General features: G+C 37.4%; 1 protein-coding gene and 1 long non-coding RNA gene across 5 annotated transcripts in view; both read left to right on the top strand.

Moving 5' to 3' along the window:
- The window catches only part of LRBA (LPS responsive beige-like anchor protein), a 736,878-nt gene that overhangs the window by 10,445 nt on the left and 703,949 nt on the right, over positions 1-22,484 (top strand). The window lies entirely within an intron of this gene.
- LOC309661647 lies at positions 1,393-14,287 on the top strand. The gene is made up of 2 exons (XR_014264135.1): positions 1,393-13,007; positions 13,311-14,287. It is a non-coding gene; the product is annotated as an uncharacterized lncRNA (long non-coding RNA).

Genomic DNA, 22,484 nt, shown 5'->3' with positions numbered 1-22,484 from the left:
GGGCTTGAACCCGTGTCCCCTGCATTGGCAGGCAGATTCTCAACCACTGCGCCACCAGGCAAGCCCCACAGAGTATTTTTTTGAAAGTGTGGATTTGATGTTAATACATGAAACTTAAAAAGTCAATCCTGATAGTAATATGGTAATTAATCAGTTTAAATGGGATATCAACAAATCTTTTCTAGAAACAGAGTAAGTACCAATGAGGCTCATTGGTATCTAAAATGGAGGAAATATTAATTATTAAAGAACATTATATAAAGATATTATAAAATTATTATTAACAGTATCACCAACTTGTTTTCTTAGATAATACTACTGTGAAATTAATAAGTATCAAGCAGACACAAAATCCAAAGCATTTCAGAATAATTTTCCTTACTGTAGGTGACTTTCTTGTCAGTGCATGGGTGAGACAGTGCCTGTGGCCAGAAGTGTGAGTGGGTTATTTTGTTAGTTTACTAAAGCATTTGGTGGGCTTATGGTTCTTAATCTGTTTTCAAACTTTTTGGGGGGTAAGTTTTAATTTTCAGTGATGGTGAGATGGTCTATGGCTCTTGAGGTTGGGGGAAAATATATTGATAATTGGTGTGCTTTTGAGGTGAAGTTAATTCATTATTTTGGGTTACAGTAGGTAATAGCAATAGCTAAGATTTATTGAATGTGCCAGGTTCCGTTTTAAATGTGTATTAACTGCATTTACTTTTTACAGTTCTCACAATCAGGTGTAGGTCTTTCTGCCAAAATGTCTTGTGTTCTACAACAGTGGACTAAAAATAACAGGGTTTACGGGGGTAAAAATAGGAATGAGGTGCCCCATTCAAAACCTCTGGAATTTTGTAACGAGAATGTTAACAAAAGCAGTAACCTTAATGAAAATACTAGCAAGGTTAAGTCTCTACTGATATTTTCACCTTAGCATCACAGTCACTTTTGTGGTATTAAACCTGGAACCTGTGCTTCCTTCTTTGAGATGTAGATCCGGTTTTTTTTTTTAGCTTCTGATGCTTTCTTCATTAATTCATTGTTTTAAATCAGGGGGAAATGTCTTTGCATTTCTTCATCTTTACTTGTAGATTGTCAGATACTTAATGTTGTGGGAAAAGCGTAATACAGTTGACACTTCAACAACATGCGTTTGAACTGGGTGGATCCACTTATATGTGGATTTTTTTCAATAATAAGTACTACGGTACTCCACGATTCATGTTGGTTGAATCCAAGGATGCAGAGGAATCTCATATATGGAGGGCTGACTCTAAGTTATATGTGGTTTTTGGATTGCAGGGAGGGTTGGCCCCCCTAATCTCCACATTGTTCAAGGGCCAGCTGTAGTTCTTGCAATCATTAAACCAAGCACTATTTGCATTAAAGGAAAGAAGTTCTGTATTCAAATGACCTTTCCTTGAAGTTGATTTGCTTCCATGATAGATTTACTGAATAAATTTAGGGGGCAAGATTATTCTTTTTTCCTATGGATTAGAGTGTGAATTTAACTAGAGTTTAGCATTTAAATTTTTAAGTAAGACGTCAAAGTCAAAGAATCAACTTGAATAAAATTTTAAAGTGAAGCATTTTTACATATTGCTGTTTTGACTAGACTTATGACTTAGTAATATGACACTACTTCTCTTTTATGAAACAAGTAAATATTTCCAGTGGGACTGATCCATTCATTCATTCAGCAAATATTTATGGGGCAGAAATAGTTTTTCATTCTCTTCTGGATAAAGGCAAGTTCTTTATTATGATATACAAGTAATTTGGATCTTGGCTTATCTCTTGCCATTCTCTGCCTTAAACTTCATTTGTACAATATTGAACTTGGATTGCCCTTGAAAGGAAAAGAGAACATGATGAACCATGTGTAATGGCTCTCGTAGCTTCCGCTCACAGTGACATGTCACTTCCATTCACGTTTCATTGACTGAGGGAAATCAAATGTCCTTGCTTGTGTTTATCATACCATGTGTGAGTTTCACAGGGTAGGTATATATAATCCTCTTGCATAGAGGGGCACTGAATATTGGAGAACAAGGAAGATTGTATTTCTTCTTGTCATTATAGTATCTCTTGAAAAGACTTGGAAAAAGTTTAACATTAAATCAAATAGTTAAAATGAAAAATTTTGGCATGTGTTTGGGAGTTTCATTTATTCTAAATTCTCATTGCTATGGAATGGAATTTTTTTTTTTTACTGGTACTTTTTTTGTTAATTAATTTTTATTGGAGTACAGTTGCTTTACAATGTTGTGTTAGTTTCCACTGTACAGCAAAGCAAATCAGCTATAGATATACATATATCCCCTCTTTTTTGGATTTCCTTCCTATTTAGGTCACCACAGAGCATTGAGTAGAGTTCCCTGAGCTATACAGAAGTTCTCATTAGTTACCTACTTTATACATGGTATCAGTAGTGTGTATATGTCAATCCCAGTCTCCCAGTTCATCCCACCCAGCCCTCTTCTCCCTCATGGTGTCAATACATTTGTTCTCTATGTCTGTGTCTCTATTTCTGCTTGCAAATAAGATCATCTATACCATTTTTCTAGATTCCACATGTATGCGTTAATATAAGATATTTGTTTTTCTCTTTCTGACTTATTTCGCTCTGTACGACAGTCTCTAGGTCCATCCGTGTCTCTACAAATGACCCAATTTTGTTCCTTTTTATGGCTGAGTAATATTCCATTGTATATATTACCACATCTTCTTTATCCATTCGTCTGTCGATGGACATTTAGGTTGCTTCTATGTCCTGGATATTGTAAATAGTGCTGCAATGAACATTAGGGTGCATGTGTTTTTTGAATTATGGTTTTCTCTGGTTATATGCCCTTTAGTGGGATTGCTGGGTAATATAGTAGTTCTGTTTTTAGTTTTTTAAGGAATGGAATGGAATGTTGACTTCACTTGTGAAATTTTTGAATACTGAGAGGATGTCCTAATTAATAATAATTGATACTTAAGTTTGAAATGACAGTTTTAATGGATCCTTTTTTTCTGTTGATCATTGTTGCCTCTGGATATTTATCTTCTGAATCACATGGGGATACTTTTCCATTTTCCTTCTTCTCTACCTTGCTCACACAAGACCCAGATTTCCTTTTTGACATTGAGACTACTGCTTAAGACTCTTCCCACTTCATAGAAAACCAGTGTTTTCTTACTCTCTTCTGAACCTAATTGGGGTCTTCTAGAGCTCTGCTCTGGCTGCTGTATGTGATGCTGAAATGGGAAAGAAAAAATGACTACTTCCATTATCTAAATTTTCCCCATAGAATCTATGAGATAATAGCTAGTATTTATTGAGTGTTTTTGTGACCTACTAAGTAGTACTTCTTTGTCCTTATTCTACTCTGGTTTAGTCCATTCTGGATGCAGGGGCCCCTTTACTCTTGTTTTTCTCTCTGCCTAGAATGATCGCCTCTCAGTTATCTAATAATATATATCAATAAACAATATACTATAATATAAATATAAATTATAATTTTTTATATCTTGAACTTCTGTTTGATTTTTTCATATTCATATTTTTATAGTTTCTTTTCCTTAGTCATACTTCTGATAGCTCTTTTATTTCCTTAAACATTAACATTTTAATATTGTGTATATGATCATTTTATTTTTTTCAGTGTTCGGAGTCTGTTTCTATAAAGCTTGTTCTGCTGGTTCTTGGGGGTTTGTTTCTTCATTATTTTGTGATATTTTAAAAAAATGAGCTTTTGTTCTATGGATTATTATTATAATTATTTTTAAATGTGGCTGTATTTGGAGATGAGGCCTTTTAAAAAAATATTTATTTATTTATTTATTTATTTATGCTGGGTCTTAGTTGCAACAGGCGGGCTCCTTAGTTGTGGCTCCAAGGCTCCTTAGTTGTGGCATGCAAACTCTTAGTTGCAACATGCATGTGGGATCTAGTTCCCTGACCAGGGCTCAAACCCGGGCCTCCTGCATTGCGAGCGCGGAGTCTTATCCACTGCGCCACCAGGGAAGTCCCTGTTCTATGGATTATTATTTTTGAGTATAGTTTGAGGTCTCGTTTAAAGTGTACTCCTCCTGGTGGTTTGGTGTTTGCTTCTGTCATGCTCCAGTGTCTTCATATTCTGAACCTCTTGAAACTAAATTTTTAGTTTGAGTTTTGTTAGACCTCACAGGTAGTATGAGTTCTGGTCCCAAATTGGAGTGAGAGGAGGGAGACTTCTTTTTTTCTCTTCTACTCAGGTTGAGACCGGCAGATATGTCCACTTGCTTATGATGAGCATGTCCTGTCCCTGTTACCACACCTGTTCACCCACCGACAGTGTTGCCCTTCAGATTCCCCACATTCTTTAGGCCCCAAGCTTTTGTCCTTCTCCCCCTTAGCAGTCCCTTAAGACTCAATTTCTAAACCAGAAGAGATTGGTGGATGCTCCCAGGGCAGATACTGGCCTCAGTGCTCGCTGAAACTCGGTTGTTTTTTACCTCCAAAGATTTTCCTTGGTTCCTGTCTAGTTCAGCCATTCATGAAAGTTATTTTTTGTTTGCTTAACAATCAGCATTTTAAGGAATTCTGAACAAGTGTTTTTCTGGACACCTAAGTCTTCTGTATTGCCAGAAATGGATCTGATTTCTTCCTCTAGTTATCTATATGACTCTCTCCTTCATTCCCTTAAGCTCTCTGTTCAGATGTTACCTTATTAGAGAACCTTTACCTACTACCAAACGGGTACCCTCATTGTCACTCTTTATCTCCTATATCCTGCTTTATTTTTATAGTATTTATCTCCATCAGATATTTTGTTTATTTTGGTTTTCCTTATATTAGAATATAAGTTCCATTTTTTGTCTTGTTTACCACTTTATTGCCAGTGCTTAGAATAATGCCTGACACATAGTTGGTGCTCAGTAAATATTTGTTGGATGAATGAATGTGCTTAATGCTTTAAATGATTACTTCTTTCAATCCTCGTGGTAACTCTGTGAGGTAGGTGATATTATCATCTCCATTTTAAAGGTGTGAGGAGTCTTAGGCTTGCAGAGTTAATTAAGTTGCCCAAGGTCACACAGTAAATGGCAGAGGAGATAGAAGTTGAACCCCAGGAAGTTCAGCTTCAGAGCAACCTGTTCTAACCACTGTGCTTCAGTGGTGGTAGTGAAGTTGGTTCTTTAGCAGGTTTGTATAACACTGGTATAATTCTAGAATTCAGCTATACTTTGTATTCCATTCTTTCTTTGGGAAAATATTTTCTAGATTTCACATAATTGATTTTCAAATAAAAATTTGGACCCTAATATGTAACTTGGAAAGCTTACACAGTACAGCGGTCCCCCCTTATTTTCAGGGTTACGTTCCAAGACCCCAATGGATACCTGAAACTGTGGATAGTACCAAACCCTATTTACCAAATCCTATTTACACTATGTTTTTTCCTATACATACATACCTGTGATATACTTTAATTTATAAATTAGGCACAGTAAGAGATTAACAACAATAACTTATAAAATAGAACAATTATAACAATATACTGTAATAAAAGTTTTGTGAACGTAGTCTCTCTCACTCTCAAAATATCTTGTACAGGCAGACCTTGTTTTATTACACTTCACAGATACTGCATTTTTTTAGAAATTGAAGGTTTGTGGCAACCTTGCACTGAGCAAGTCTATCGGTGCCATTCTTCCAAAAGCATTTGCTCAGTTCATGTTTCTGTGTCACATTTTGGTAATTCGCACAGTATTGCAAACGTTTTCATTATTATATTTATTATGGTGATCAGTGATCTTTGATGTTACTTCTGTAGTTGTTTTGGCATGTTTTAGCAATAAAGTATTTTTAAATTAAGGTATGTACTTTTTTTTAGACATAATGCTATTATTGCACGCTTAAGAAGCTGTAGTATGGTGTAAACATAACTTTTATATGCACTGGAAAAGCAAAAAATTCTTGCGACTCACTTTATTGCAGTATTTACTTTATTGTGGTGGTCTGGAACCGAATCTACACCATCTCCTAGTTACGGCTGTACAAATTTAATGCTTTTTCCATCTTAACTAAGCACTTACCATGTACTGTGGTCATAACTTTTGCAGTTTGAGGTGTGACTGCAAAACAAGCATGGCTCTTTTTTTCCTTCTTTGCAGTTTCGTGGATAGAAGATTTGTTCTTACCATAGATCTTAGCAACCTTCGGCATATGATTTTTTTCTTTCCTTATTAAGTCGAGGACTTTCACCTTTTTGCTGAAAGTAAGCATTTTACAGCTTTTTTTTGGAATATCCAAATTGCCAGCATCACTACTCTTGCACTTTGGGGCCATTATTAAGTACAATAAGGGTTACTTGAACACAAGCACTGATACCTCAACAGTCGATCTGATAACCTAGATGGCTATTAAGTGACTAAAATAGTGGGATATGCTGGACAAAGGAATGATTCGTGTCCTGGGTAGAATGGAGCGGGATGGCTCGAGATTTCATCACTCTACTTAGAATGGCATGTAACTTAAAACTTATGAATTGTTTATTTCTAGAATTTTCCATTTAATATTTTTGGACCATGGTTGACCTAGGGTAACTGAAACTGTGGAAAGTGAAACCATGGATAAAGGGGGAACTACTGTATTTAAATCTGATAAGTTTTTCCTCTTCTAATTTCATTTCTTTCATTCTTTCAATTTTTAAAAAAAATTTTATTTTTAAAATAACTATTAGGCTGCTGTCTCTGAAGACATTGTAAAGATTCTGGTGAGGTTATGCTGTGTTGCCTCTATTTCCTACAGTTATTTTATAAAGTAGTTCAAATATATAATTTATAATAATCAATTTTAGTTACAGGCAAGTAACCTAATTAGTAGATAGGAAAACAGAAGCTGATGATTCCCTCCTAAAGATTATCAAACAAACCTGTATTTCCTTTTGAAGTCCTCATTTCAATGCTACTACTTTCCTTTTACCAGAAACTTGACTTAACCTTGACTTGCCTTCCTTCCTCATTCCCACAATCACTGTGACACCAAATAGTCTACCTCTTAATTTCAACCCCAGGTATCTCTTGCTAGTATTATTTTAAGGCCTTTCAAACTGTTCTTTTCCTCTGCCATGCCATTCCACAGCATGGTCTATGAAGCCCCAGCTCCTCCTGCACTTTCTTTCCTCTCATCATGTTCGCACTATATACCATATTCAAGCCATACTGAACTTTTTCTTATTCTTTTAATAGGTCTTGCCTTTACAACCTCTGTGCTTTCTTTCAACTCTTCTCTCTACTTGGATGCTTTTTTTCCTTTTCTGCCTATCATAGTCATGCTCATATTTTAAGACAGCTTAGATATCATCTTCTCTAAGAATCCCAACTCTTTGCCCAACTCTGAGACAGATGTTGTTCTCCTTCCATTCCACGACAGAACTTTTTTCATAACTTATAGCATTTACTTAGCTCCATTATAATTATATGTTTATATATTTCTCCCACTAGACCATGAGCTTGAAGCCAGAGATTATACCTTTATTATCTTCTTTTTTAAAGTCAGGTTTATTAAGGTATGATATACATAGAATAAGTTCATTGCTTTTAGGTGTAGAGTTTGATGTACATTGTCCTGTAGCCATCATCATAGTTGAGATGTAGGATATTTTTATCACCCCAGAAGGGTCTCTTCTGCCCCTGACTACATCAGGCCTCTCTGCCCCGTTCCCAAACCCTGACAAACACTCATCTGATTTCTGTCCCTATCATTTTGTCTTTTCTAGAATGTCAAATAAAAATGAAATCATGCAATGGGTAGCCTTTTGTGACTAGCTTCTCATACCTAGCATATTGCGTTTGAGAGTCTTTCATGTTTTTGCATATATTAATAGTTTGTTTCGTTTTATTGCTGAGCTGTATTCTATTTTATGGATGTGCCACAATTTGTTTATCCAGTGACCGTGTGGTTTCTGCCTGGCTATTATGGCTAAAGCTGCCTCCAAACATTTGTGTACTAGTCTTTGTGGGGACATGTTTTCATTTTTCCTGGATAAATAGCTAAGAGTACGCTTGCTGGCTCATATAGTAAATTCATTTTAAATTTATAAGAAATTGCCAAACTGTTTTCCAAAGTAGCTGTGCTGTTTTGCCTTCCCACCAGTAATGTTGAGTTCTAGTTCTCCATTCTTGACAACACTTGGTATTGTCATTGTTTTTAATTTTAGACATTCTAGTAAGTTTGTAGAGGTGTTTTGCTGTGGTTCTTCATTTTTTTTAAACCTGTAGTATTTAACATAGTTTCTGGCATATTCAAGGTGGAATAACAAAATATTTACTTATCTTTGACCAGGCAAGTGTCTTATAGTGTTTTATGCTGCTGTTCATCTTAAGCTGCATCACTTTAAGCGAAATCATTTTTAAGCTACAATGGCTTGAATTAAGACATAAGAATAAGAATCATACTCAGTTCTTTCTGTGGTTGAAGTGATGTTCTCTGCAAGCTCTAACATATGTATTCAGAAAGAATTAAAAACCACCAAAATTTGTTGGTAACATTGTTTAATCCTCTTGTGGGATGTGAATTTAGTCAGTCAGTCAGTTAAAATAGTCTAATTTTTCCCTTCTAGGTTCTATCCTTGAGATGACTGTCCTTTGACTTTTCATTTCTGGTTCTTGACAATTTCTCCCCTTCTTAATTAGCCTTAATGTATTGTTTTGTTTTGAGCTAGAGGCATACTTAGGAGACATTGCACATTCAATTCCAGACTATCACAATAAAGTGACTATCACAGTAAAGTGAGTCACACAAATTTTTTTGTTTCCCAGTACATATAAAAGTTATATTTACACTGTAGTCTATTAGGTGTGCAGTACTATTATATCTAAAAATAAAATGTACATACCTTAATTTAAAAATACTTTATTGATAAAACATGCCAAAACAATTACAATAGTAACATCGAAGATCACTGATCAGAGATCACCGTAATAAATGTGATAATAATGAGATACCTAGTAGAGTTTCTGGCCCTAGAAGAGTTTTCTGAACCTTGACTGGGGTGAATGGCCTGAGGCTTTGCTGCTCTGAGGATGATCCCTGCCAGGCATCAGTGATGGCAGAAGCCTCAAATGGGGCAGCTCCATTTTTGAAAATGACACCCAGGAGCAACGATGGAGGAGCAATGATTTAGAAGGAATCTAAGTCCCTGAGTGACCATGAGGAGCGGAGTTGCACCGCTGACCTCACCTTTTACACTATTAGAGGCAAGAGAAATAAACTTTTTTATTCATTAGGCCATTGCAAAAAAAAAAAAAATATATATATATACACACACACACATATATATATATATATATAAAATAATAATGAGAAAGTTTGCAGTATTGTGAGAATTACCAAAATGTGACACAGAGACATGAACTGAGCAGATGCTGTTGGAAAAATGGCGCTGATAGACTTGCTTGGTGCAGGACTGCCACAGACCTTCAATTTGTAAAAAATACAGTATCTGCAAAGCGCAATAAAGTGCATACGATAAAATGAGATATGCCTGTATTTGCATATCTTAGCTTGTTACAGAACCTGTTATAGCCTGTCAGAGCATGGAAGGAACCTTAGAAATAACACTCTAATCCTCTCAATTTTTAGGTGAGGATCAGAGACATGTCCAAGGTAGGCCAGCTGGTTAGGGCCAGAACTGGTTCTGGAACCCAAGTTTCCTAAATTCTCATACATTTCTCTTTTTACTTAGATATTAATGGCTTTCAATTTAGTGAATCAAGTGTTATAATTCCTTTTTTCATTTGAGGCAATTTTTTTTTTTTTTGGCCGCGTGTCATGTGGGATTTTCTTCAACCAGGAATTGAACCCTGCAGTGGAGGCACAGAGTCTTAACCACTGGGCCGCCAAGGAAGTCCTGAGGCAAAAGTTTTGAATTTTTCTCTTGCCTTTCTCTTTCTTCAAATTTACTGACACTCAAATAAAAAGCTCAATCTGATTATAGTTGTTTATATGTAGTTTCTAATTGATTATGTTTCTGGAGACCAGTGGTCCCTAATAGAATTAGCATTTTTCTACTGTGACCTTAGAGACAAATTGAGGAACTAGGATTTGGTCAATTAAGATGTGAGAAAGGAAACTAAAATTTTTTGAGGTCCATGTACTTTAGAATGGTTTTTTATACTTAGAGTTATTACTTTTAGATACTTGCCTTAACCCTGGAGGATTGGAGTAATGTATCTGCACAGTGATCTTAAAATATATTTATGAGTATATACCAAAGTTTTCTGGATTACACAGTACCACTTTAAATATGTTATGACACTTTTTCAGAGTCTTTTCTTAATTTATTCTGACTTGTGGTTAGGTAATTAAACAAGGTTTAGGGTAATTTTGATATATACGTGTGTGTATTTTTTTTTATGGTTACTAGCATGGCAGAAATGGAATTTCTTCAGGATCTAGTATATTGGAGCTAGAGTAAAATAACACAAATATTTACGTAAACAGCATAATTATAGGTATTTTATTTTTATTTTTTTATTTTAAAAAATTCATTTAATTTTTGTCTGCTTTGGGTCTTCTTTGCTGCACGTGGGCTTTCTTTAGTTGCAGTGAGCGGGGGCTACTCTTCATTGCGGTGCGAGGGCTTCTTATTGTGGTGGCTTCTGTTGTTGCGGAGCATGGGCTCTAGGCACGTGGGCTTCAGTAGTTGTGGCACGCGGGCTCTAGAGCTCAGGCTCAGTAGTTGTGGCGCACGGGCTTAGTTGCTCCACGGCAGGTGGGATCTTCCCAGACCAGGGATCGAGCCATGTCCCCTGCATTGGCTGGAGGATTCTCAACCACTGCACCACCAGGGAAGCCCCAAGGTTTTAAAATTCAGTTGTATTTTTGTCTTTTTTTCCTTGAACACTTGTCATTGAATAATATAAGAATCTTAACTTGTGGAGTTTTCTCTAAATTCTGTTCTCTGATTTTGTCTTTTGCGCATTACTGCAATGGTGTTTTTCTTTTCCCTTTAACCATCCTATTGTCTGCTTTCTTTTTTTCCTCCCCTCTTCTCTCTTTTTCCCTCCCCCTTTTTGGTTGTGAATCTCAGTTAAGCTTATTTATGATCCTGGGCAAGAAAATTTACTCCTCTAATTCTTAATTTTCTCTTATGTAAAATAGGGCTGATTCTGTCTATCTCATAAGGGTTGTTATGTATTAAAATCCTTACTAGGCACTTAATGCTAGTTACCCATTTTTTTCCTGCCTACAGTTTAAAAACATTTAACAAAAACTCACTTTTTGGGGTTTAAAATTTGACCTATTGGCAATCAATAAAAATAAAACAAATTTATCATGGAAAATTTCAAACATATATAAAAGCATGAGAGAACTGCTATGCACCCACCAGGCAGCTTCAGTTATTATCAACAGTGTTTCATTTATTCATATGTTATTTTAACTAATGATATATGGCTTCTATATTTTTGTTTTCTTTAGCTCTCTATAATTTGTTCCTTGGCTTTAATTAACGATTACTAACCTTTTTAAAAATTTTATCTATCTATCTATCTATCTATCTATGGCTGTGTTGGGTCTTTGTTGCTGCACTCGGGCTTTCTCTAGTTGCCGAGAGCAAGGGCTACTCTTTGTTACGGTGAGCGGGCTTCTCATTGCGGTGGCTTCTCTTGTTGCAGAGCGTGGGCTTTAGGTGTGCAGGCTTCAGCAGTTGCAGCATGCGGCTCAGTAGTTGCGGCACACGGGCCCTAGAGTGTGCGGGCTTCTGTAGTTGTGGCTCACAGGCTTAGTTGCTCCCCGGCATGTGGTATCTTCCCAGACCAGGGATTGAACCCGTGTCTCCTGCATTGGCAGGAGGATTCTTAACCACTGTGCCACCAGGGAAGTCCAGGATTTCTAACCTTTGGGGAGCAATTTTCTAGGAACTTAAAGTCTGCTGCCAAAATTTATAAAAAATTGCTGAGATAGTGTCCATGGTATGTTGAATGTGGTAGTACTGTGTTCAATAACAGGATCCAGTGTGTGCTGTACTCTTGTGTTTGGAGAGCAGTGGTATTTTGCTTCTTTGTCTCTTCAAATGATTATATGTTTAAAATTGTATAGGGTCACCACGTATCTATACATGGGGCTTGACTTTATTTTTTCTTCTCTATTTGAGATAGAAGTCTAATAATCTAATTTAAGATAACAGATACTGCTTTGGGTTTGGTATTATAGGCACAGTTTTCAGTAAGGTGAGTGAACTTGTTGAATTGGCGTTTGTCCTATCTGGTAGAGATTTATATGCATACTCTCCTAAGTACCTTATGATTAGTAAGCTTGAATGTATTAGCACAGTTTCTCTAATATCTGTATTGGTGTATTTTTGTTTTAGCTCCTGTCATTACTGGAGTGGGGGTACAATATTCTTATTGCAGATTATTGTCCACTGTAGTCCCAGGAGCCTCTAATCATTGGGACTGTTGTGTAATTTAAGTTCTTTCTGTCTGGAAATGCCAATTTGCTGATATGGATGAGGCAAACCCTTCCTGTATAAATCTGAAGACATGAAAACTTGCTGTGGAACAAAATTTTAAGAATATTTTTGCCTAAGGCAAGTCAAATTTTGACTCTTAATAAGAATGTTTTCAGCTAGCTTCTCTGCTCTCTGGCCCCACAGGGTATATTGTTAGTTGATTGGTACATCCTATTATTTTTTCTTCCTTTAGAGGAAGGTGGAAATTTCCACAGAGATCCTTTTCTTTTCCTCTACCTATGGCAAGTAGAACCGTCATTCCCCTTTCTCTCCTTGGGCTGCCTCTTCTTCTCCTTGAAACCTGTATTCTGTTCTTTTCAAATTGGAAACTTGTATTCCTTAGAGTTTGAGTCAAACCTAGATGGAGGTGGTATTTCCTAAGTATGAAGTGTTATTTGGTGTTTTTTACCATTAACCTCCTCATACATGATTTTGGAATTTCTTTTAGGGCTCCATCTTGTTTTCTAGTTAGAAAAAAAAAGCCGACAAAAAACAAACCCAAAACGCAAAACGACTTGTGTTTCTCCTCATTGCGTTTATAATTACTTTTTTTTTAAATTAATTAATTTATTTACTTTGGCTGTGTTGGGTCTTCGTTTCTGTGCAAGGGCTTTCTCTAGTTGCAGCAAGCGGGGGCCACTCTTCATCGCGGTGCGCGGGCCTCTCACCATCGCGGCCTCTCCAGTTGCGGAGCACAGGCTCCAGATGCGCAGGCTCAGTAATCGTGGCTCACGGGCCCAGCTGCTCCGCGGCATGTGGGATCTTCCCAGACCAGGGCTCGAACCCGTGTCCCCTGCATTGGCAGGCAGACTCCCAACCACTGCGCCACCGGGGAAGCCCTATAATTACTTTTGAAGTAAATTTGAAATAGTGGAACAATTCCTTTGGTATCTTTTGTCTTATATTAAATTTAACCCAGTTTAGTTCTTTTTAAAATACAACTTTTAGATTCTGGCTACCTGAAAGCACTATTAATAGACTGCTCAGTTCCACATTGCATGTAGGTAAATATGCCTGTGTGACTGTAAAGAGTATGCTTTTATACATTTAAAATGTACTCAGTTATAAAATTTATATATTCAGTATACAGTGTACTGGAGAAAATTTGGTGTTGGTTTAGTAATTGGATTAGTGAAGAGTCATTTGGACTTTTAGATGTCTTTTTTTTTTTTTTTAAGATGGTAGTCATCTTTTCTTTTTTAAATTTATTTATTTATTTATTTATTTATGGCTGTGTTGGGTCTTCGTTTCTGTGCGAGGGCTTTCTCTAGTTGTGGCAAGCGGGGGCCACTCTTCATCGCGGTGCGCGGGCCTCTCACTATCGCGGCCTCTCTTGTTGCGGAGCACAGGCTCCAGACGCTCAGGCTCAGTAGTTGTGGCTCACGGGCCCAGTTGCTCCACGGCATGTGGGATCTTCCCAGACCAGGGCTCGAACCCGTGTCCCCTGCATTGGCAGGCGGATTCTCAACCACTGCACCACCAGGGAAGCCCTAGATGTCATTCTTGAGTATCATTTTCTTCCCCAACAGGAGGATGTAAAAATATGTCCATTAAAATTATGTGAATTCTGGATTTCAACATGTATAGATTAAATTTTTGTCTTGGCTAAAATGCTAAATAAAAACACTTTAAAGTATGATTTACATTGACCCAACTAACATAAAGTAGTTACTTTGATTTTATTAGTTCCATTGTGGAGCTTATCTCACAGGATTTATTTTGGAAGTAAATTAAGTTTGTTTAAAAAAATCCTTTAGTTTAAAACTTAAGCTTTTTTAGACTTATTAAACGTAAGATTACTCTCTGATGAGTAAGATAGCTAGGTACACAAATGAATGTTAGAGTGTTTGATGCTGCTAGCAAGAAAGGTTTTGTAATTTGTACATTGTAGTTATGCTACCACTTGTTTGATTTCATTTACTTCTTTTCTTCTCTGCTTCTTTCTTCCATGTTAAAGTGTGAGTATATTAAAATAAAAGCCAAAACCTCTCTTTTTGTTTGCCTGTCTCCCTGTTACAGACACAGACACACATGCACAGACACACACAATTTGAAATTTCTTTGGGAAATCAAAGCACAATAAAGAAGAAAATGTGTATGTTAGAACATGAAGGAAGGTTAGTGTTAAGGGTGAAGATCTATAGCAGATTATCATTTTAAGTTTTTAGTGGAAGATGGCATGCCAGTTAAGAAATTGTGTATTTATTTTGGAATATTAGATAAAATAGCAAATCCTAACTATTAAGTTATTTAGATTGCAAAAATTTTCTTATATATGGCATATATTTCTCTCTTACTGAATGTTAACAGGTTGTATGTAATTAGCTAGTTTTATTGGCAGTTTCGTTGTGGTTCACTTTCATCATCTTATGATTCAGGAAAGTTTGAGCTGCCTTTGAGCTATGTAAGGGAGCAGTATAGGGAGTGAGGCTTATGACTTGCATTAAGATGTCTTCTCCAGAGGCTGGAAAGAGCATGGCATAATAGGACTAAATAAATATTTGTTAAATAAATGAATAAATAATGCATGCATAAATGAAAACTTTTCAGGAGTAGAGAGATGGACATGGCCATACATTGTTTCTTTTTCTAGTGAATATCTTGAGTATTCAGATGACTAGTCTGTAATTCTTACCCATCAGCCATTGTGTAGCCTTTTGAGAATCCTAGCTACAGATTTAAGAATACAAAGAACCATCATCTGGGTGAGGGTCCTGGGGAAAAAATTCCTACATGCCTGCAGTTTGCTTATGGCAGTATTTCAGCGCAAAATAATCAGGAACTTTTGCTTTATGGAATATTTATGTATCACCCAGATAAGAGAATTTCAAATACTTGACTTTAATACATTGTATTTATTATATTTTTAATTGAAGTATGGTTGATATACTAATATACTTTATTTTAAACAAATTTTATGCCATGGAGAGAGAACTGGTTTTAAACCTAATTCTTCCACTTCCAAGCTAGATATGACCTCATCCTAATCACTTAATCACTCTTAACCTCCTCATTTACAAATAATTTAACCTTATTGGAAAGAATTAACTTATTAGCTTGAATAATTGTTATACAGTTTTGATAACATAATGATGCTCTTGAGAGCTGTTGAGTTAAGCAGTATAATTTACCCTTTTGCTGAATATCTGGAGATTATTAGATTTTGAGATCGTTAGTCTGATTTTTATAGGATTTTTTTTTTTTACTTATTAATGTTGGGTTATCAACTATTATTTTCTTTTTTTCCCTAATTTTAAAAATTGTGTTGGGACTTCCCTGGGGGCGAAGTGGTTAAGACTCTGTGCTCCCAATGCGGGGGGGCTCGGGTTCGAGCCCTGGTCAGGGAACTAGATCCCACATGCATGCTGCAATTAAGAGTTCAAATGCCACAGCTAAGGAGCCCATGTGCCTCAAGTGAGCTGGAGAGCCACAACTAAGGAGCCTGTGTGCTGCAACTAAGGAGCCCACCTGCGACAACTAAGACCCAGTGCAACCAACCCAATAAATAAATAAATATTAAAAAAAATTTTATCAAAGTTAAATTTGTTGAATAATTGAAGTTGATAATTGTATTTTGGTTATGGCGTTAAGAGCTAAACTGCCAATATACTCAATTTACTTTCAAATATCCGAAAGAAACTGTGTATACGCATATATAGAGAGAAGCAAGCAATGAGAAAGCAAATGAGATGGATTATTGATAATAAATGAATCCAGAAAAAGGATATGAAGATGTTCTTGCAACTTTTAAGTTTGCAATTATTAACAAATAAAAATTGTTTTAAAAGTCAGTGATAAAGCATTGTTTCATAGTTTAATAAATAACGTTTTTTCTTTCTTGATGATACATGAAATAATGATGCATCTTACAATTAATAGCATCTTAGAGTCAATAAAAAATAGTAAGTGGATAGGCAAAGAAAAAAACAAAACCTCAGTAAGTTTTCTTTATCCAACTAACAAGCTCTTAGGGAAAAAAGACAGAAGACCCACCACATACACTAAATTAAGACTACTTGAGGTACAAGAGACTTAGTGTTGTCAATCTGGTCTTCAAGCAATTTCATTATTTCTTAAGTTTCATTCTCTAATATGTGTGCTTACTTACAATCATAAAAGTACCTACATATATTGTGAGGAAATCAATGTATAGCTGTTTTAAATATGTAATATGTTTTAAATAGGTTCTAAATGATCAAAAAATAAAATGCCCCTTGAAAACTAGGCTTAAAGGTTACTGAAAACTGTGAGATTGGTTAATTAATAGGTGACCACCCAAAATTAAATGTTAATAAAGGACAAACTAAAAACAAGGGAAAAAATATAAGATTACAGTATATCTAGGATTCAAATATAGTAAGTGGTAAAAACATAATTCAACTGTCAGGAAAAAAAACCCATAATAAAGAGATAAATGCTAGGATTACCAGAGTTTTTTCTTTCATCTGCATGCTGCAGTGTATTTGCCAAAAAGAAAAGCCCACAGAGTTAAAAATACAGGTTACTTTTGTAATTCACATGATTTTTACCACTGCATTTCTACTTCTGGAAGAAGCTAAAGAAAGATCACTAAGATGGGTCAAATAAATGGCTACAGAGGACAGATAGCGAACAAAAAAGCCACAGAATATAGGGCGGTGCTTATCAGTATAACCAAGTGAATCAGGAGACTATGAATGTAATGTTAGAAATGTAGGCAATTCACTGAGCTGGGAAAACAATCTGAAAACCCACACTGTGACCTGTGTATTTATACAAATGACAGGTGCAGAACTGAGAAGTGGGAGGAAAAAACTGTGTACTAAATAATTTCCTAGGAATTATCCAGTCTGATGATTTTTCCACTTAAAATTTTTCCATTCTAACTTACAGCTATCAATTGTGAATTCAATAAACATCCTTTTTATTTTTTTAATGCTTTTATGTTGAACTGTCAAATGTAGAAACTGAACTGAAATAACACTGTCACAAATGGTACCTCCAAGTAAGTCACAAATCATTCACCATAAGTTGGTCCAGCATTATTACATTTCCTCTAAATTCTTCTCTAAAATGTCAAAAACTGAAATCTACAGTATCATGAAACTGTATTTCTCCACTTTGTGTTTTCATTGTTATTAAAAAATAATTACTTGATTAAAAGAAAATGATTCATAGAGACAAATTAGAATGGTGGTTGCCTGGGGCTAGGTGTAAGCGGAAAATGTGGAGTTGTTATTTAATGGGTAAAGAGATTCAGTTTGGGGACTTCCCTGGAGGTCCAGTGGTTAAGACTATGCGCTTCCACTGCAGGGGGCACAGGATCGATCCCTGGTCAGGGAAGTTCCACATGCCGTGTGGTGCGGCCAAAAAAAAAAGAAAAAAAAAAGATTCAGTTTTGCAGGACAAAAAGAGTTCTGCAGATGGATGGTGATGATGGTTGTGTACAACAATATGAATGTACTTAATATCCCTGAACTGTATGCTTTAAAAATGGTTAAGATGGTAAACTCTATGTTATATATATTTTAACACAGTCTTTTAAATATGTATTTATTTATTTGGTTGTGCCGGGTCTTAGTTGTGGCAGGCAGGCTCCTTAGTTGTGGCTCGAGGGCTCCTTAGTTGCGGCTTGCCAGCTCCTTAGTTGCAGCTTGCCAGCTCCTTAGTTATGGCAGGTGGGCTCCTTAGTTGCGGCATGCATGTGGGATCTAGTTCCCTGACCAGGGATCAAACTCTGGCCCCCTGCATTGGGAGCACGGAGTCTTATCCACTGTGCCACTGGGGAAGTCCCTGATAAAATGTTTTTAATACACTATCCATACTTCATTTTTGTCAGTTGACTCAATAATATCTTACACTTTTTTCCTCCCTTTCTACCAGGTTCCAGTCTAGGGTCAGGTATTGAATTTACTTGTCGTGTTTCTTTAGTCTTTTTTAATCTGGAATTTTCCCATATTCTTCCTTTGTCTTTTATGATGTTGGTAAGTTGAATAACCTTTTTTTAAAAAATTATAGTGTTCCTCATTTTGAGTTTTTCTGATATTTGCTTATGATTAGATTCAGGTTATGCATTCCTGATAAGAATTCTACATAAGTGATGTTGTTTTTTTCTTAGGGCATCAAATCTGGAGTCCAACAATGTTCATTTCGTCTTCATTGGTGATGGTAAATTTTATTGCTTGAGATGTTGTGTGCTTTCTCCACTGCACAGCTATTATTTTTGCCCTTGCAATTAATAAGCAATCTGTGAGGAGACAGTTTAAAACTATGCAATTATCTTGCTCCTCATCAAAAATTTTCCCTAGATTTAGCATCCATGGATGATTCTTGCCTCAACAAATCTTTATAATGATAGTTGCAAAATGATAATTTTTCAGCTCTAACATTCCCTTCATGTTTACCAGTCAACCTTTGGCATTCTACCTTAAGCAAGAATCCTCTGTTCTCCCACATTTATATATTTATCTATTGATATTATTGATATAAGCTCTTGGATTCCTATTTTTTCCTAGTTGTTTATAATTCATGACTGTCCTTAATTATTTTAATGCTCAGATTTTGATGTACTGCCATACATTCTGACATAATAATATGTTCCAGGCTATTCTTTTTTTTAAAAAAAAATCTGTGTACTGACTTATTTAAGTGATTTACTTTCCAGTTGTGGTTTTCTCTTTCCTATAGATTCTTGCTTATTTCTTTTAGGATAGGTTTAGTATTGCTGTATTCTTTTAGTTTTTGCTTATTTGAGAAATTCTTTCTCTCTCCTTCTATTATAAATGATAATCTTGCTGGGTAGAGTATCCTGGGTTGCAGGTTTTTCCCTTTCAGGGCTTTGAATATATCTTGCCACTCCCTTTTGGCCTGCAGTGTTTCTGTGGAGAAATCAGCTGATAGCCTTATGGGGGTTCCCTTATGAATAAGTCTTTGTTTTTCTCTCGCTGCCTTTAGAATCCTCTCTCTTTCTTTTTTTAACATCTTTACTGGAGTATAATTGCTTTACAATGGTGTGTTAGTTTCTGCTGTATAACAAAGTGAATCAGCTATATGTATACGTATATACCATATCCCCTCCCTCTTGCGTCTCCCTCCCACCCTCCCTATCGCACCCCTCTATCTAGGTGGTCACAAAGCACCGAACTGATCTCCCTGTGCGATGCAGCTGTTTCCCAGTAGCTATCTATTTTATATTTGGTAGTGTATATATGTCAGTGCTACTCTCTTACTTGTCCCAGTTTACCCTTCCCCTTCCCCATGTCCTCAAATCCATTCTCTACGTCTGTGTCTTTATTCCTGTCCTGCCCCTAGGTTCGTCAGAACCATTTTTTTTTTTTTTAAGATAGAATCCTCTCTTTAACTTTTGCCATTTTAATTATATATCTTGGTGTAGGTCTGTTTGGATTCATCTTGTTTGGGACTCTCTGTCCTTCCTGTGCCTGGATATCTGTTTCCTTTTTTAGGTTTGGGAAGTTTTCATCCATAATTTCTTTTTTTTTTTTGGCCGTGCTGTGCGGCTTGCGGGATGTTAGTTCCCCGACCAGGGGCTGAACCTGGGCTGTTGGCAGTGAAAGCATGGAGAACCAACCACTGGACTGCCAGGGAATTCCCCATAATTTCTTCAAATACATTTCAATCCCCTTTTTCTCTTTCTTGTCCTTCTGGGATCTGTATTATGTGTAGATTGGGATGTTTTATATTATCTCATAGGTCTCGTATATTGCTTTCATTTTTTTTTCATTTGTGTTTCTGTCTGCTGTTCTGATTGGGTGATTTTCATTATTCTATCTTCCAGATCACTTGTTCGTTCTTCTGCATTATCCAGTTTGCTATTTATTGCCTTTACCTCAGCTTTTGTCTCAGCAAATGAGTTTTCTCATTTTAATTGGCTCCTCTTTATAGTTTCTAGTTCCTTTTTACAGTAATCTGCATTTCTACTGATAGCCTTTCTTAATTCCTTCAGTATTTTTATTACCTCCTGTTTGAACTTGGGTCTGGCAGACTGTAGATGTCTGTTTCATTGTTTGTTCTTTCAGGGGAATTCTCTTCATCTTTTAATTGGGAGTGGTTCCTCTGCTTCTTCATTTTATTGATATTTCTCTGACTCTATGAGTTTAGGAGAAACAGTTATCTACTGTGGTCTCAAAGGGCTATTTTTATGTGGGAGTGTCCTTTGTGTAGCCTGCGTGAGTCTAATAGTTTTGGTGAGAGGACTGTTTTTAGTATGGATGCCTACTGCGTCTTTCCTCAGTGTGTGCTGGCCATTATCCCCTTGATAGGGGGTATACTGGTGTTGTGGTGAATCAGAGCCTACACTGGATGTTGAGCGGGACCTCCTCTTTGCTCTGTGGTTGTCACAGCTCTGTTGGGGGCAGAGCCCGCTCACCAGTTGTTGGCGTAGATACTCCCAGATATGTTTCTGAGCTGCAGTGTGAGGTAGGTAGAACCGGAGCATTCCCGCTGGGAGAGGAGCCACTGAGTTTTCCTCTGCAGGAGCTGTCCACCAGGAAGTGCACTCTGATGTCACCTGTCACCTGTTGTGTGGGCTCACAAAGTACACTGTTTTTGGCACTGCCCTCGGCCCTGTCTCAACCATGGAAATTCAGGGAGTCGGCCCAGGTGTTCTTCAGGCGCTGTGCTTACAAAGCCACCAGTGCAGATCCGTAGGCACAGATCCACTGAAGTCAGGTACCAGGACTGTGGTAGTTGCATACCTGGACCCTCCATGGGAGATACTGAGTCAGCCCAGACCCTGGCCCCGCCTCCGAGTGTGCACACCCACAGAAACCTGCAGCCGTCATTGCTCCACCTGCCCCAGCCACGGGAGCACCAGTAATCTCGCATGTCCCGTAGGCACTGAGTTTTACAAAACCGCCTGCGGCGCTTAAATTCGTGGATCACACAGTTGTTGGGACACTCAGATTTCAGCCCTGTTTCCAAAGTTGCAGCCCCTGGGGATCGGCTTGGATTTCAACCTTGCCTCTGCATGTGGGCAACCTGCGGGCACTTGTGCACTCCCAGAACTCGTAGAGGCCGCGCGCACTGTGAACACACCAAGAATGAGGCTTCTCTGGTGGACTCTGCCCCTCCCTTTGTGCATGCGTGTTGACAGTGGGGTTTTAATGGCAGACACGGGCTCCTTCCCGCGTACACCCCTGGGCTTGGACCATACCCCTGGTTGCAGCTTGGACCATACTCCAGCCCCTTTGGCCTGTCTGCACACAGCCAACCCCAGTCCTCTCCCTGAGTCTGTCCTCTGAAGCCTGAGTTTCAGCACCCAGCATCCCCCCCCAACCCCCACTCCCTGCACCAGCAGACATGCATCTTGGGCCGCGAACTGCAGTGAGATGACCAGGACCTTCTATGCAGGTCTCTCTCTGTTCTGTCTGCCACAAACCAGCTGCTGCGCTCTTCTCCGAGACTCTGAAGCTCCCTTTCTGTCCTGGCTGATCTCCCCACCAGTGAAGGGGCTTGCCAGGGTGAGGGAACCTTTCTTCTTTCACAGCTCCCTCCCAGGGGTGCAGGTACCATCCCGATTCCTTTTTTTTTTCTTTCATCCTACCTGGTTATGTGGTTATCTTTCTTGCAATTTTGGTTTTATGAGATCTTCTGCCAGTGTTCAGCAGGTGTTCTGTGACAGCTGTACCACATGTAGATGTATTTTTGATGTATTTGTGGGAGGAGGTGAGCTCCGTGTCCTTCTTTCCACCATCTTGATCTGTTCCCATTCCAGGCTAAGATTATACCTATTCTGGAATGAGCCACTTTTCTGAGAAACTTAGGTTCCTTTGTGGAGAATGGTCTTAGAGACCAAGATTTGGTTGTTAGGTATTCTCATTATCCCTGAAACATCTTTGCTTCTGGGTTCTTTCAGTTGACAGAGGAGGAAACATATGCATATATTTATATATGTGAATATGAGTATATGTACTTGTATGCATACACATTCATATTTAATTTTATATGTGCTTACATGTATGTGTACATACACATATACATATTGTAGAATTTATGAGTTCACACTGACCTCCC

The sequence above is a fragment of the Balaenoptera physalus genome (assembly GCF_965194825.1).
Source record: "Balaenoptera physalus genome assembly, chromosome: 5".
Lineage (NCBI taxonomy): Eukaryota > Metazoa > Chordata > Mammalia > Artiodactyla > Balaenopteridae > Balaenoptera > Balaenoptera physalus.
Note: the sequence above shows the minus strand (reverse complement) of the source record. Positions and strands in the feature narration are given on the sequence as shown.